Consider the following 12380-nt stretch of genomic DNA (forward strand, 5'->3'; position numbering starts at 1 on the left):
CAATTCTTGCAAACATTATGGAAAGAATAATTTCTGCATAGATATGATAATCTGGTAGATGTGGTTCAAAAAATTACTGCCTCCCAAAATGATTTAGAGACCTTGACTATGCAATCAGTGGTCAAATGTTTCAATGCTCCATTGTTCCCATTCCTGTTACAGGTACATATGACAGTGCTGCAGCGATGAGCGGAATTTTAAAAGGGAAGTTGGAAGAAATTGACGGCTCCTCACCCTGCTCCTCTGTGCAAGAATCCGATGATGAAGTTTTTAGCTCTGACATTGCTGCCAGTATTGATAGGGTCAGTCTGTCCACTTCTAATCATTTCACTGGTGAGTATCTGAGATTCTATTTCAGGTACTCTAAATTGTGTTGTGTGGCTGATTCTAGGCGTTTTTATATGTATCCACTGGCTATATCTGCACTCAAGCTGTTTATCATAGCAGACTTAATTTGCAAAACATAACACCATTTTGGTTAATTAAGTCTCAGTAGTCTACTCTGTTTATCTCCATAGAGTGAGTATGAAAGGCAGAAATAGTCCAGTCAAAGGTAAGCAAATGGCAATTGAAAATAATTTCATCTATGCCTTCAGTTTTCTGAAATAGATCCATCTTTTTGAAATCTAGCCATTTGAGCTGTTTTGAATGTCTAATACTGGTCATTGAATTGTGGAATACTTGCAGTGCTGAATATGACATGTTCACTTCCTAAGTGAGAAAACGATGTTTGTTTTAATTTAAAAGAATGCTGCTCTGAAATAAAAGCCTTGAAAACTGCGATTCTATAGTTTGGACACTAGTAAACCTCAGACCCAAGGCCAGGGTCATGCACTACAGTAAATGAAGCTTTCTACACAAACTTCTAAGCAGTTCATATTAATGAGCAACCTCATTTAACTTGGTGTGATATGTTCAAACTTAAAATTATATCCATTTCAAATTGCATTTCTTGCAACAGATGCTCATATGAAGACTTTGAAACAGGCAAATATTTTCTGACATCTCCACATCCATTCAACCCCAGTTGTTAAAGAAACAGAGATTTTCAAATTACTTTTTAGGACAGTTGACATCAGGCAAAGCAAAACTAAAGAAGGTCAGTAGACGTCCCAGAAGTCCACCCTCACTTCATAAATAGATGATGGGTATCAACTTCCTTTTAAAAGAGCATTCCATAAATAAGGGTAAAAATTATCCAATACAAAGAGAAGTAGTTTTTGTTTTGTTTTGTTTCATGACAATATTTCTTACCATTATTTTCCTAAGGCATTTGTGTTTGGGTTTTTTTTTTTTAGCTCACCAAAACAGCCATTTATGATTCACACTGAAATTTTACACTGTAACAATGTGACCCCTCTAATTCCATTTTTAACCCTTCTGTCCCCCACCTCCAAGAATTCAAAAGTGTGTTTGGTATTCATGAATTCTCCCTCAACATTGTTAGAAGCATTTAGAATAAAAAATAGGTAAATTGTATACATCCATTTAGTCTCTGTATTATTTATCTCTTGATTAAAGTGAAACTTATTTTTTATGAGCTGGTAGAAAGTATTGAAAAGCAAGGAGAAAGTAAAGGAACAACTTAAGAGAAGGGAGGAAACAATAGCTGTTTTGAGAAGAAGATTCTGTAGTTACGTAGGACAGTTATCGTCAATCAGTGGATTGGGGGGATAAGTTTTGTTTGAAATTTATCTATAGCCTCTTTGCCTCTTCCTCTAAGTGGCTGTAGCCTTGTGGTAAGCACACACCTTGCTGTCACCGAGGATACCTATAAGAACCCTGAACATTGAACAATGCTTAGACTTCTTTATTGAGTGAATGGATTAATTTTTAGACAGTTTTCACACTTTTTTGATAAATAAAAATTGTACATATTTAATGGAAAGCATGATGTTTTGATATACTTATTCATTGTGAAATGATTACCACATTCAAGCTGATTAACATTTCCATCACCTCACATACTTACCTTTTTTTCTTTTTTCTCTTTTCTTGGTGGTGGTGGTAAGAACACAAGATCTACTCTCTCAGCAAATTTCAAAAATGTAATACATTTAAAAAATAATTTCAGACATTTTTTTTTTAAACTGGAGAGAGTGAGTCCACTGGATGTCCTTATCCCTAGAAAAGCAACAGTACACATTTAAATTCAAGACCCTAAGGAACACCCTATTAAATATGTTTTCTGTGTATCTTGAGAATGCCCCTTCTCTTAAGCCCCAGAGCACTGCAGGAGCTGCCTGGTATTTCTCAACTTTCCCCCCTTTAGCCACTCCTGAAAAACACCATCAGTCTAGACCATATTCCTTTGAGATCCTTCTCCTCTAGTGCAGTGCAGCATTTTCCACATACCTATAATATTTTTCAAAAACCTCCAGCATGCTTACAACCTCCTTTGTGTCTATACTTCTCCTTAAGTTACAAATTGACTCTCTCCTGGAAAAATCAATTGCAGGGCTTCTCTATGCAAGGTGCTTATTGATTTCAAGAGCTGTGAGTTCACAAAGTACCTATAACATCCATTTAAACACCATCAGGTCTTACAATTGAAGCTCAAGTTACTTTCCACAAGAAATTGATGTTCTGATGGTTTAGAGGAGTTTTAAAAATTATAGGTCAGGCACTTGCTATGGGTACCTGAACAGTTCCCTGGAGGATAAAAGTTTGAGTGGAGAGTGGTTTTATTTTTTTAACTTCCAGCATATGGAAGTTCTGGGGCCAGGGATTGAATCTGAGCTACAGCTGTGACCTGTGCCACAGCTGCAGCAATGCCAGACCCTTTAACCTACTGCCCTGGGCTAAGGATCAAACCCACAACCTTGCAGTGACCAAAGCTACTGCAGTCCGATTCTTAACCCACTTCGCCACAAAGGGAACTCCAAGCGTGGCTTTATTTGGTAAAATAAACTATTTGATAACTATTGTGGTCTCTGGTCATAACTTTTCTGTTTCATCACCATGTCAAGAGTCTATGGAGGAGACATCTACTGTTTATAGAGGAGATATCAGGCTAGCAAAGAAAGCAGCTGCAAAGTTTGATTAGCTTTCTTAGCACTTTTTGTTGAGAATTTTCAAGGGTTTTGAGGGAAACATTTACTAATACTCTTCCCTAGGGAAACAGTGATATGCAATCATTGAATGACTTGTAATTGAATGTGTGATCAAAACCATGATTTGGGATAAACAGTGGGGAGGAGGGTAAAAAAAGAATAAATGGAAATGTGACAGTAACAGGAGGATTTCCTGTTACTGTGGGTTATTCTCAGCCTGATCTCCAGTACAAAACCTTATTGATTATTTTATAAAATTGGGCAAATTGAGGAAGAAAATTCATTTTAATTTTTTGAGAAGATACAATGATCTTATATATCAGAGTAAGACAAAAAAAAGTACGAGAGTCAATCCTCATTTTGAATTAAAAGAATGTTAGAGCTAGTAGAGCCTTTGAGAATATCTAGACTGACGCCCTTATTTTACAGATGTGGAGAACACAGCCCAGGGAGACTTATTTGACAAGAATCCAAATGTGAGGTAGTGGCAGAGAACTTTATTGTAGATCCCTTGAGGATTGACCTTTCTACTAGACTGTGCTTCTCTCTGATGGGTCTGTTACATCACTGACTACTAAGCAGAGGGACCCAAATCATCAAGTGAAAGACACGGCTGTATCTATTGTGCCAGCTCCTCTTAGAAACAGAATGAGTCCATCTTTTGGTAAAAGTAATTGGCATCTCATTTTCTGTTGCTTTTTTTTTTTTTTTTTTTCACTTGGCTTCTATTGAAATTGCAGGTATCTCCTGGCTGTAGTTAATGCCAGTGATGACTTTCAATGTGTCTAAAGAAATAGTGGACAGAGAATTTGATTTGAGTGTGAATGAACAATTTGTCCTCCTCTTTCTGTAAGTGACAGGGCAGACTGTTGTGACTTTGTTTGTGTGTTCCTGACATTGACGGAAATATCTTAACAGCAAACATGTTGTTTTACATTTACATGAAGGAAATTGATTTGTCTTGGTGACATAATGCTACTTGTGATAATGTGAAAATGTTATGATGAAAAGTAGGTGAGATTCAGTCAGCAGTGTGCATCTTCAACAGCAGCTAACAAATAAAAGTTTATTTCATTTACTTTAGAAGTAAAACCTTTGTACATTCTACTTTTGCCAGAAGGGTGAATGGGCCTTCTGGATTCCCTAGAGGAAAAAAAAGATAATGATATCCTTCCATCCCTTGAACTCCTGGACCCTACATTACTTGTTCAATAATTTAAGACTTCAGAAACCCACTTACCTTGCATTTCAATGAGACTCAGTCACAGCTTCTGACTGAATTCAGTAATTATATTCCATTTTGCTGGCTAGGAACAGAATTGACTTTTATATTTGCTTGTTTATTTTGAGCCCTGAAAAACTTAAATTTGGCTTTAAATGTAAAAGCACAATTAGACTGAGTTTCAAATAAAATTGTATATATCGATATTGTAGTGAATCTAGAAAACAACATATTCCTTGTGGTTTTAACTCTCAGCTACCATAAAAAAACTAATTATAAAAGTAGTTCTGGTGGTGTTAATGGCACTATTTCTTACATCATTCAAGGGATAGATCACTAGTAGCAAGAGATCCAAAATACACCGTAGAAAATCTTCCGTTTTCCCACATCTCTTATTTGCTGTAAGTGGAAATGATATTGTAGCTAAATTTCATAAGAGTACATGAATTAGGATTGCTAAGATATATTAAAGGCACCACCTTTACATTAGTGATAAGAATATTTTCATCTGACAGTGTAATTTGTTTACAAATATTTCAGAGTATTTGCATTTTATAAACTTCTTGGTAAGAATCATATCCTTATTTTGGGGTCATCTAGAAGTGGTCACAGGAAATAAAGAGATTATTACCCAACTGCAAAATATTGTGACTTGAAAAATGGATCCAAATGAATTTAGATAATTAAAATTATACTAACCATTTTCAAAATCCCTTAATCTTTTGGTTTTGATTTGAATACTAGAGGTTGACTGGCTTTAGACTTCTTGTTTATGATGGTGATGATAAAATTATAGCGCCTGAAGCAAATGTCCTTGTGTTTCTCAGAAGATTTTAAAATTCATCATGCAAATCAGGCAATCTGATGCTTCTGACAGCTCGAGGGAAGCATATCTGTGTGCATGTGAATGCAAAAAAGAATTAAACCTAGGTCTGCTTAAAAAAAAAAAAAAAAAAGAGCCAGTTAGTGCTGTTTCTGAATTGGCTGCAATATTTAACCATTTCATTCTGGAAAGTACTTGTTTGTACTCTGAAAATGTTACTTTTTTTTGGTCTGAAGCATTTGAGAATAAACTGGGAATGTTTTAGGGCCACAGAATTGTTGTACCATATGTTTTATATGTTTAGCTGCAGTGATCTGGCATGAACTAGAATAGTTAAATGTCTCAAATTTACTAAATTCCATTGAAGAGTCAGATTAGGGTTAAAAGTATAGTTTTTAACCATAATGAACAAAGAGAAATCATAGTAAATAAAACAAAACATAAATATTTGATTTTCAAACAAATGGCAACACATAAAAACTAGAAAGACCTTTTTTTTTAATGGCATTTAATTTTCAGGTAGGGAGGTATTTGTAGTGAGTTAAAACTGAAATGGACACAGTTTGTTTTATTTGGTTTTATCTCACAAATATCATAATAGAGCAGTAATAAATACTGATTTATGTAATTTACAATTATAGAAATTTGAAATATTATGAAACCTGATTTATATAATGATGTAATCATTTTAAAATCCATGGTATAGAGAGTTATCTACAGTGGTCTTAGCATGGCAAAAGACAAAAATAAAAACAAAAACTCAACCCAAATTCTATCAAAATAATTTCCAAAAACTCAACTCAAATTCTATCAAAATAATTTCTAAAGCATTTTGAAAGCCGATGAAGATTTCCACACCAAGTGCTAAAAGCGCTATAGGTGTTTCTGGCTGAAATGCAATAGTGGGTCCTATCAATTGTGATATTGTGGAGACTGGAGTGCATTCAATGCTATTAATTTTTGTGCCCTAAGTGGATGATAATTTTAGTGGATATAAAAATGCACATATTTTAATTTTAAATCATATTATTAAAGTCACTTTTAAATATTCACAATTAAAGAATACTTAATATACTTTATCTTAAAATTTCCTCTGATGCCCACAATTTCTGCATTTTAAAAAATGTATATATTATTAATCTTAACAATGCCAGAATTTAGGGTATTTAATTCCATCTTTGAGGAAACTTATTTGGAAAAAATAAGGACTATTAATTTTATTATTTTTTATTTAAAAAAAATTTTTATTATAGTTGATTTACAATGTTCTATCAATTTCTGCTGTACAGCAAATTGTCCCAGTTACATATATACATACATTCTTTTTCTCACATTATTCTCCATCATGTCAAGGACTATTAATTTTAAACATAGCTAATTTTTTCTTTTTCTAACCTAATCTATTTCATCATTTCCTCAAAGATGTTTTCTGTTATCTTCTTGCTACATCAGCTCTGACTTTCTACTGCTTGTTGTTTCTATGAAAACTATCATTCTGGCTTGGAGAGAGTAGTAGATATTTCAGATATATATATATATACACACACACATACACAATTCCAAACACACACACACACACACACACATATGCATACACACATACTCCTTAAGAACTTTTTATTTACCGAAAGAATTGATGATTAGGCTGACAGCTATGGTGGTCATTAATCAGTACTAAAATTAACTGCTATGCTAAGATCATGGCTACATAAGACATATATCACACATTTGGCCTAGATTTTTTAAAAATATGCAAAAAGCTAAAAGCGCTGCAAAAAAAAAAAAAAGAGGGAGTAAATGTGACTAAAATTTATGGACACTAATAAAGAAGAGCATTATGTTTTAAAAGTCACCTCAATATGAGATAAACAAATGTTTTGATGAAACACTAAAGAATTAATGGAATCCAGGTTAAAGAGCCTAAATAAGCATTGTTATTTTCAACAGAACAGCTCTTACCTTTTTAGCATTCACTAGCTTTGCAGCTAGAATATGGAAATGGTTTAAATTTATAATTACAATTATTTTAAGCTCCTTGATGGCGAGGGCTGTGTCCTTTATTTTTCCCATATTACTTAATGTTAATAATTGTAGGAGTTCCCATCGTGGCGCAGTGGTTAACAAATCCGACTAGGAACCATGAGGTTGCAGGTTCGGTCCCTGCCCTTGCTCAGTGGGTTAACGATCCGGCGTTGCCGTGAGCTGTGGTGTAGGTTGCAGACGTGGCTTGGATCCCGCGTTGCTGTGGCTCTGGCATAGGCCGGCAGCTACAGCTCTGATTCGACCCCTAGCCTGGGAACCTCCATATGCCGCAGAAGCAGCCCAAAGAAATAGCAAAAAGACAAATAAATAAATAAATAAAAATTCTTTAAAAAAATAAATAATTGTAATAGCAAGCTTTATTAAACATTTTATCATTTGTCAGCCATTGTGCTAGATATTTTGAACAAATTATTTTATTTGATTCTTATAATGCTAGGTCCTAGCATTTTAAATTTATAAAAATATAAAATTTATATTTATAAATATAAATTTATAAATTTATAAAAATTACTTTGATTGGTATATTCATGACTTTTTTCTAAAAAGAACATGTCTTAATTGATCAAATGATTTCTGTCATCTTAAATGTGATGAGTGACCTGAAATAGACTAAGTAATTGTGCAGAAATTAATTAAGGTTGTTGTGTACAATTAGGGTCTCTTGAACAGATATAGATTTTTATATTGCTGTTCATGAAGTTTCCAATATATGCATGTAATATTGTCAATATAAATTAAATCACTCTCTAAACTTCCTATATAATTTTAAATTTATTAGTAAATTTATTTTAAATTTGTTAGCAAGTCGGAATTCCATATTTCTAAGATTAGAAAATTTAAGTATTTTGAATCAATGTATTTAACACTTGTTTATTTAAAAATCTTTCTTTCCTTCCTTCTTTCTTTCTTCCTGTGTTTAAATTCTCTAGAGAAAGAGAATTCATCCAGTATGATGATCAATTAGGACCTGTCACCACAACCACATTCACTTAATTTCTCTTACTGGTAACAAATAACTATATCTATTCTTTAATTGCATCTTTTTCTTCTGGTGATATTTTGCCTTTGCTCTAGCACTTCTTTAAAATATTCAGTTAATGGTCATGGTTATGTTAGTACAGACTTTTTGTTGCAAGTGAAAAAAGCCCTACACGATCTAGCTTAAACAAAAAAGAGATATCTTAGTTCATATAATGAGAAAGACATGGATGAGATCAAATCAGGTAAAAATGGCTTCAAGGCTCAAACAACAACCTCAGCGATGCCTCTTGCCCCCATGATTTGGCTCTGTTCTTATAGAAGGGCTTCATTCTTCCCCACTGCATATGGGGTTATGAGTTTTCCTTAAGATCTGTGGAAAATATCTGTCTACACATAGACAGACACATCTCCCTCACACTATGTTTCCGTAGACAAAGAGCAGCCTCTTCCACTCCTGGCTCCAGCAGGTTAGATGAAATACCTCATGTCTTCGTGAGGACTGTCATAGTGTGTCAACTATGTGCCCTTTTTTTGTTCAGATCTAGTCCTTTCCCCTCCTCTGAAAATTTCCTGATTGCCTTGCCTACTGACTTCCCTACAAAATGAAAATTAGTATTCATATGCCTATTTAACAGATGAATAAACTGTTGTTAAGTACTTTGCCCATAGTCACAAAAGAAAGATGAAAACATAAAAAAAAAGATGTCAACCTCTGTTTTTTTTTTGTTTTGTTTTGTTTGTAATCTAGAGCCTAAACACTTTTTATTTCATTACCGTGCCGCTAATATTTCTCTTGAACTGCACTGAATCTTAATTTCTCTACTCATATTTTTAAAAATCTTCATTCAGGGTTTATTCATTATTCACTTTACGGTAAAAATCACTTAATTAGTAAGTCATCTATCATAAAGTCTATCGATAGATATGCTTCTGCAACAAAATTTCCTCATGTACTATCTAGACTAAATCCCTCTTTTCTTCATCCACATGTTATACTTGACGTTAGCACAATGTGCTCCTTGATGTTACACACAGACTGATTTGGGGCCAGATTAATTACATAATTTTATATACTCCATTTCTCTGCTACTACATGCAATGTTTCTAAAATATGGAGAAATCTATAAACACATTAAATACTAACTAGGGGCTGGGCTCTTTCTACAGGGAAATTTTGGTGAGGCTCCTTACATCTTACAGTGGCAGAGAAGATAAAGACGTTCTTATGTAACATATTTGTGATTTGTTTCTCAGTTTCTCTTTTTCTTTTTCTTTTTTTGGTCTTTTTTAGGGCCGTACCCACAGCATATGGAGGTTCCCAGGCTAAGGGTTGAATTGGAGCTATAGCTGCTGGCCTATACCACAGCCACAGCAGTGCGGCATCTGAGCCATGTCTGCGACACAGCTCATGGCAATTGCCTACACCACAGCTCACCGCAATCCCAGATCCCAGACCCACTGAACAAGGCCAGGGATCAAACCCAGATCCTTATGGATACTAGTCAGGTTCATTAACCACTGAGCCATGATGAGAACTCCTCAGTTTGTTTTAAGAGGATGAAAGTGGTCAGGATAGCTCCAGCAATCCTTCAAGACTTTATTTGGAAATTCTTACCCAGCGGGATTGTAACTATGGGACTTCCATGAGGGAGAATGCCTATCAAAATAATAAGGTAGATACTATAGGCTGCTTCATTAACTGAAAATCCAGGGACAAATGCTGTAAAGATCTTCCTCTTTTATTTCTGTCAGTGGATACTGCTTTTTCTTTTTTTAGGTTTGATTTCTATTTTCTGCAGCTGAACATGAAAGTACACTGACTAACACAGACTGCAATTTAGCTGTGTTCCTAAAACCATCTGTAAAAATTTGTGTATTTCCTGGGAAACTGGTCAATTCTAACAGCAATTCTCTATTTTTTCTGTGAAATTAAAGAGCCCTGCAATCAATTTTATATTTAAAAGTTGGGGAGTTCCCATTGTGGGTCAGTGGTTAACGAATCCAACTTGGAACCATGAAGTTGCGGGTTCAATCCCTGGCCTTGCTCAGTGGGTTAGGGATCTGGCATTGCTATGAGCTGTGGTGTAGGTTGCAGATGAGGCTCGGATCTGGCGTTGCTGTGGCTGTGGCGTAGGCTGGCAGCTAAAGCTCCGATTAGACCCTTAGCCTGGGAACCTCCATATGCCGTGGGTGCGGCCCTAGAAAAAGACAAAAAAAGAAGTTAGTTTCTCTGAAAAAAAAAATGTGGACACAATGTCCAAAAACTATTCTGTGCTTCAAAATTGGTTTCCCTGAATAATTCTCTTTTATGCAGACACATATATTTTTAGGTGAAGTCATAAATATCACAGAATTTGTTTAATGTAAGGAAGGTTTGTTCCTTCTTTTCTATTTATTTATTTATTCAGTCATTTATTTATATCAGTATAGACTCATAGATATTCATTTTATTCTTTGGGTTATAATCTAATACTGTCATTAATTTTTATTGCTTAAATTATTCCAACTTTGATCATTGAAAGTTCTTTCAGGTTGGTTCTTATGTCCTTCTGACATGACTATGCCTATCTTTTTTTCTTTCCATTTCTTACTTTTCATTACTATAAGATGCTTGAGGTTCACCTTGTATTTACCCTGCCCTAATCCTTTTTTTTTTCTTTCTAGGGCTACACTCACAGCATATGGAGGTTCCCAGGTTAGGGGTCTAATCAGAGCTGTAGCTGCCAGCCTACACCAGAGCCACAGCAACGCAGGATCCGAGTAGTGTCTGTGACCTACACCACAGCTCATGGCAATGCTGGATCCTTAACCCACTGATCAAGGGCAGGGATTGAACCCGCAATCTCATGGTTCCTAGTCAGATTCATTTCCACTGAGCCACAATGGGAACTCTGTGCCCTAATCCTTTAATCAGCCATTTCTCAAATAGCTAGGTTTTAATACAAGCCATTTACTGAAATGGGAAAGACTGGAGTAAGAGGAGGAAGCCTGGATGTGTTACCCTTCTTCCTTCTTTCCTTCCTTCCCTCCTGCCTTTCTTTCATTTAGTCATTATTATTTTTTGACATGTTAATTTTGAAAAGACTATTAGCCATTTAAGTGGAGCCATAGAGTTGAGTAGGCAGTAGGTATACGAATCTAAAGCTTAGAGAAGAGGTTCAGGCTGCATATATAAATTTGGGATTCACAAATAAGTGGTGGTATATAAAGACATAGGACTGGATCTGCTCTCCAGGAAAGGGTCAGATAGAAAAGTCTTAGACCTCAACCCATGAAAGGATTTAGAGTTTAGAAAGAATGGAAGAAATCAGGCAAGGAGGTTGAGGAAAGGCAGCAAATAAGTTAGGAGAACAGCCTATCTCATGTGTGGTATCCTATAAGCCAAGTAAAGAAATAGTTCAAGACAGAAAATGTGACCATTGAAGTCAGACTCCCTTGAGATATTAAGGAAGATAAGGGCTGAAAATTTACCATTGGATTTGGTAATATTCAAGTTCACTGATGACCTTGATAATTACTATTTCAGTGGAGCTGTGAAAATGAAGCCTAATTTTGGAGAGTTCAATATAGAATTATATCTGAGAGATGGAAAGTGCCTTCTTTTGGGAAGTGGCTACAAAATGGAGTGGAGAAATAAGGTGATAGTGAGGTGAAAAAACAGATGTAAAAGGAATTTATTTTTAAATTGGGAGACATTACAACACATTTGAAGGCAAATGAGAATAATCCAGTAAAGTAGGGGGTGGGGGAAATGATAGTGCAGGAGAGAGAGAGGATCATTAAAATAGCAAAGATCTAAAGTTGAGGAGAGGAGCTTAAGAAGGGGATGACCTTAGATGGGAAAAAGAGCAGTTTCTCCATTGTAACAGGATCGAAGCCTGACTATATGGGTACAAATATCAGGAGCATACAGAATGTAGAGGTAAGAAGAGGAGGTTAAATTGGAGTTCTTTCAACTTTTTCAGAAATAGTACCATAAATTGAGAGGGAAAAAATGTAAGGAAATGCTGGAATATTGAAAAGAAGTAAAGATACCCCTTTTCATGGTATTACAGAGTTGAAGTATGAATAAATAAAAGAAATGCGATAAGATTGTGAGACACTACTGGGGACCCACTTGAAATTTGTGGTCATATATAAATAATTTGCCAGTAATGCATTATCCTACATTTTCTTTAGTCATGATCATCTGTTCAGCTACTAGGGGCAGGTTCATAGTAGGAAGAAAGATGAATTTAACCAGGCGACTTTTTTTTTG

The 12380-nt window shown here is 35.1% G+C and overlaps 2 protein-coding genes across 2 annotated transcripts in view; one reads left to right on the forward strand and one right to left on the reverse strand.

Annotated features, from left to right (window-relative positions):
* Nucleotides 1–12380, reverse strand: part of TTC21B (tetratricopeptide repeat domain 21B) — an 875896-nt gene that overhangs the window by 427888 nt on the left and 435628 nt on the right. The gene's annotated exons all lie outside the window — the stretch shown is intronic.
* CSRNP3 (cysteine and serine rich nuclear protein 3) overlaps nucleotides 1–12380 on the forward strand; it is a 193304-nt gene that overhangs the window by 15509 nt on the left and 165415 nt on the right. The window contains exon 2 of the mRNA XM_005671893.4: nucleotides 163–333. The gene's annotated coding sequence lies outside the window, so the exon portion shown is untranslated. The remainder of the gene's footprint in view (nucleotides 1–162; nucleotides 334–12380) is intronic.

The sequence above is a fragment of the Sus scrofa genome, chromosome 15 (genome assembly GCF_054392235.1).
Source record: "Sus scrofa isolate SSC_HxYL_T2T_F1_AM1 chromosome 15, Sscrofa_HxYL_maternal_Yorkshire_Landrace_v2.0, whole genome shotgun sequence".
Taxonomy (NCBI): Eukaryota; Metazoa; Chordata; class Mammalia; order Artiodactyla; family Suidae; genus Sus; species Sus scrofa.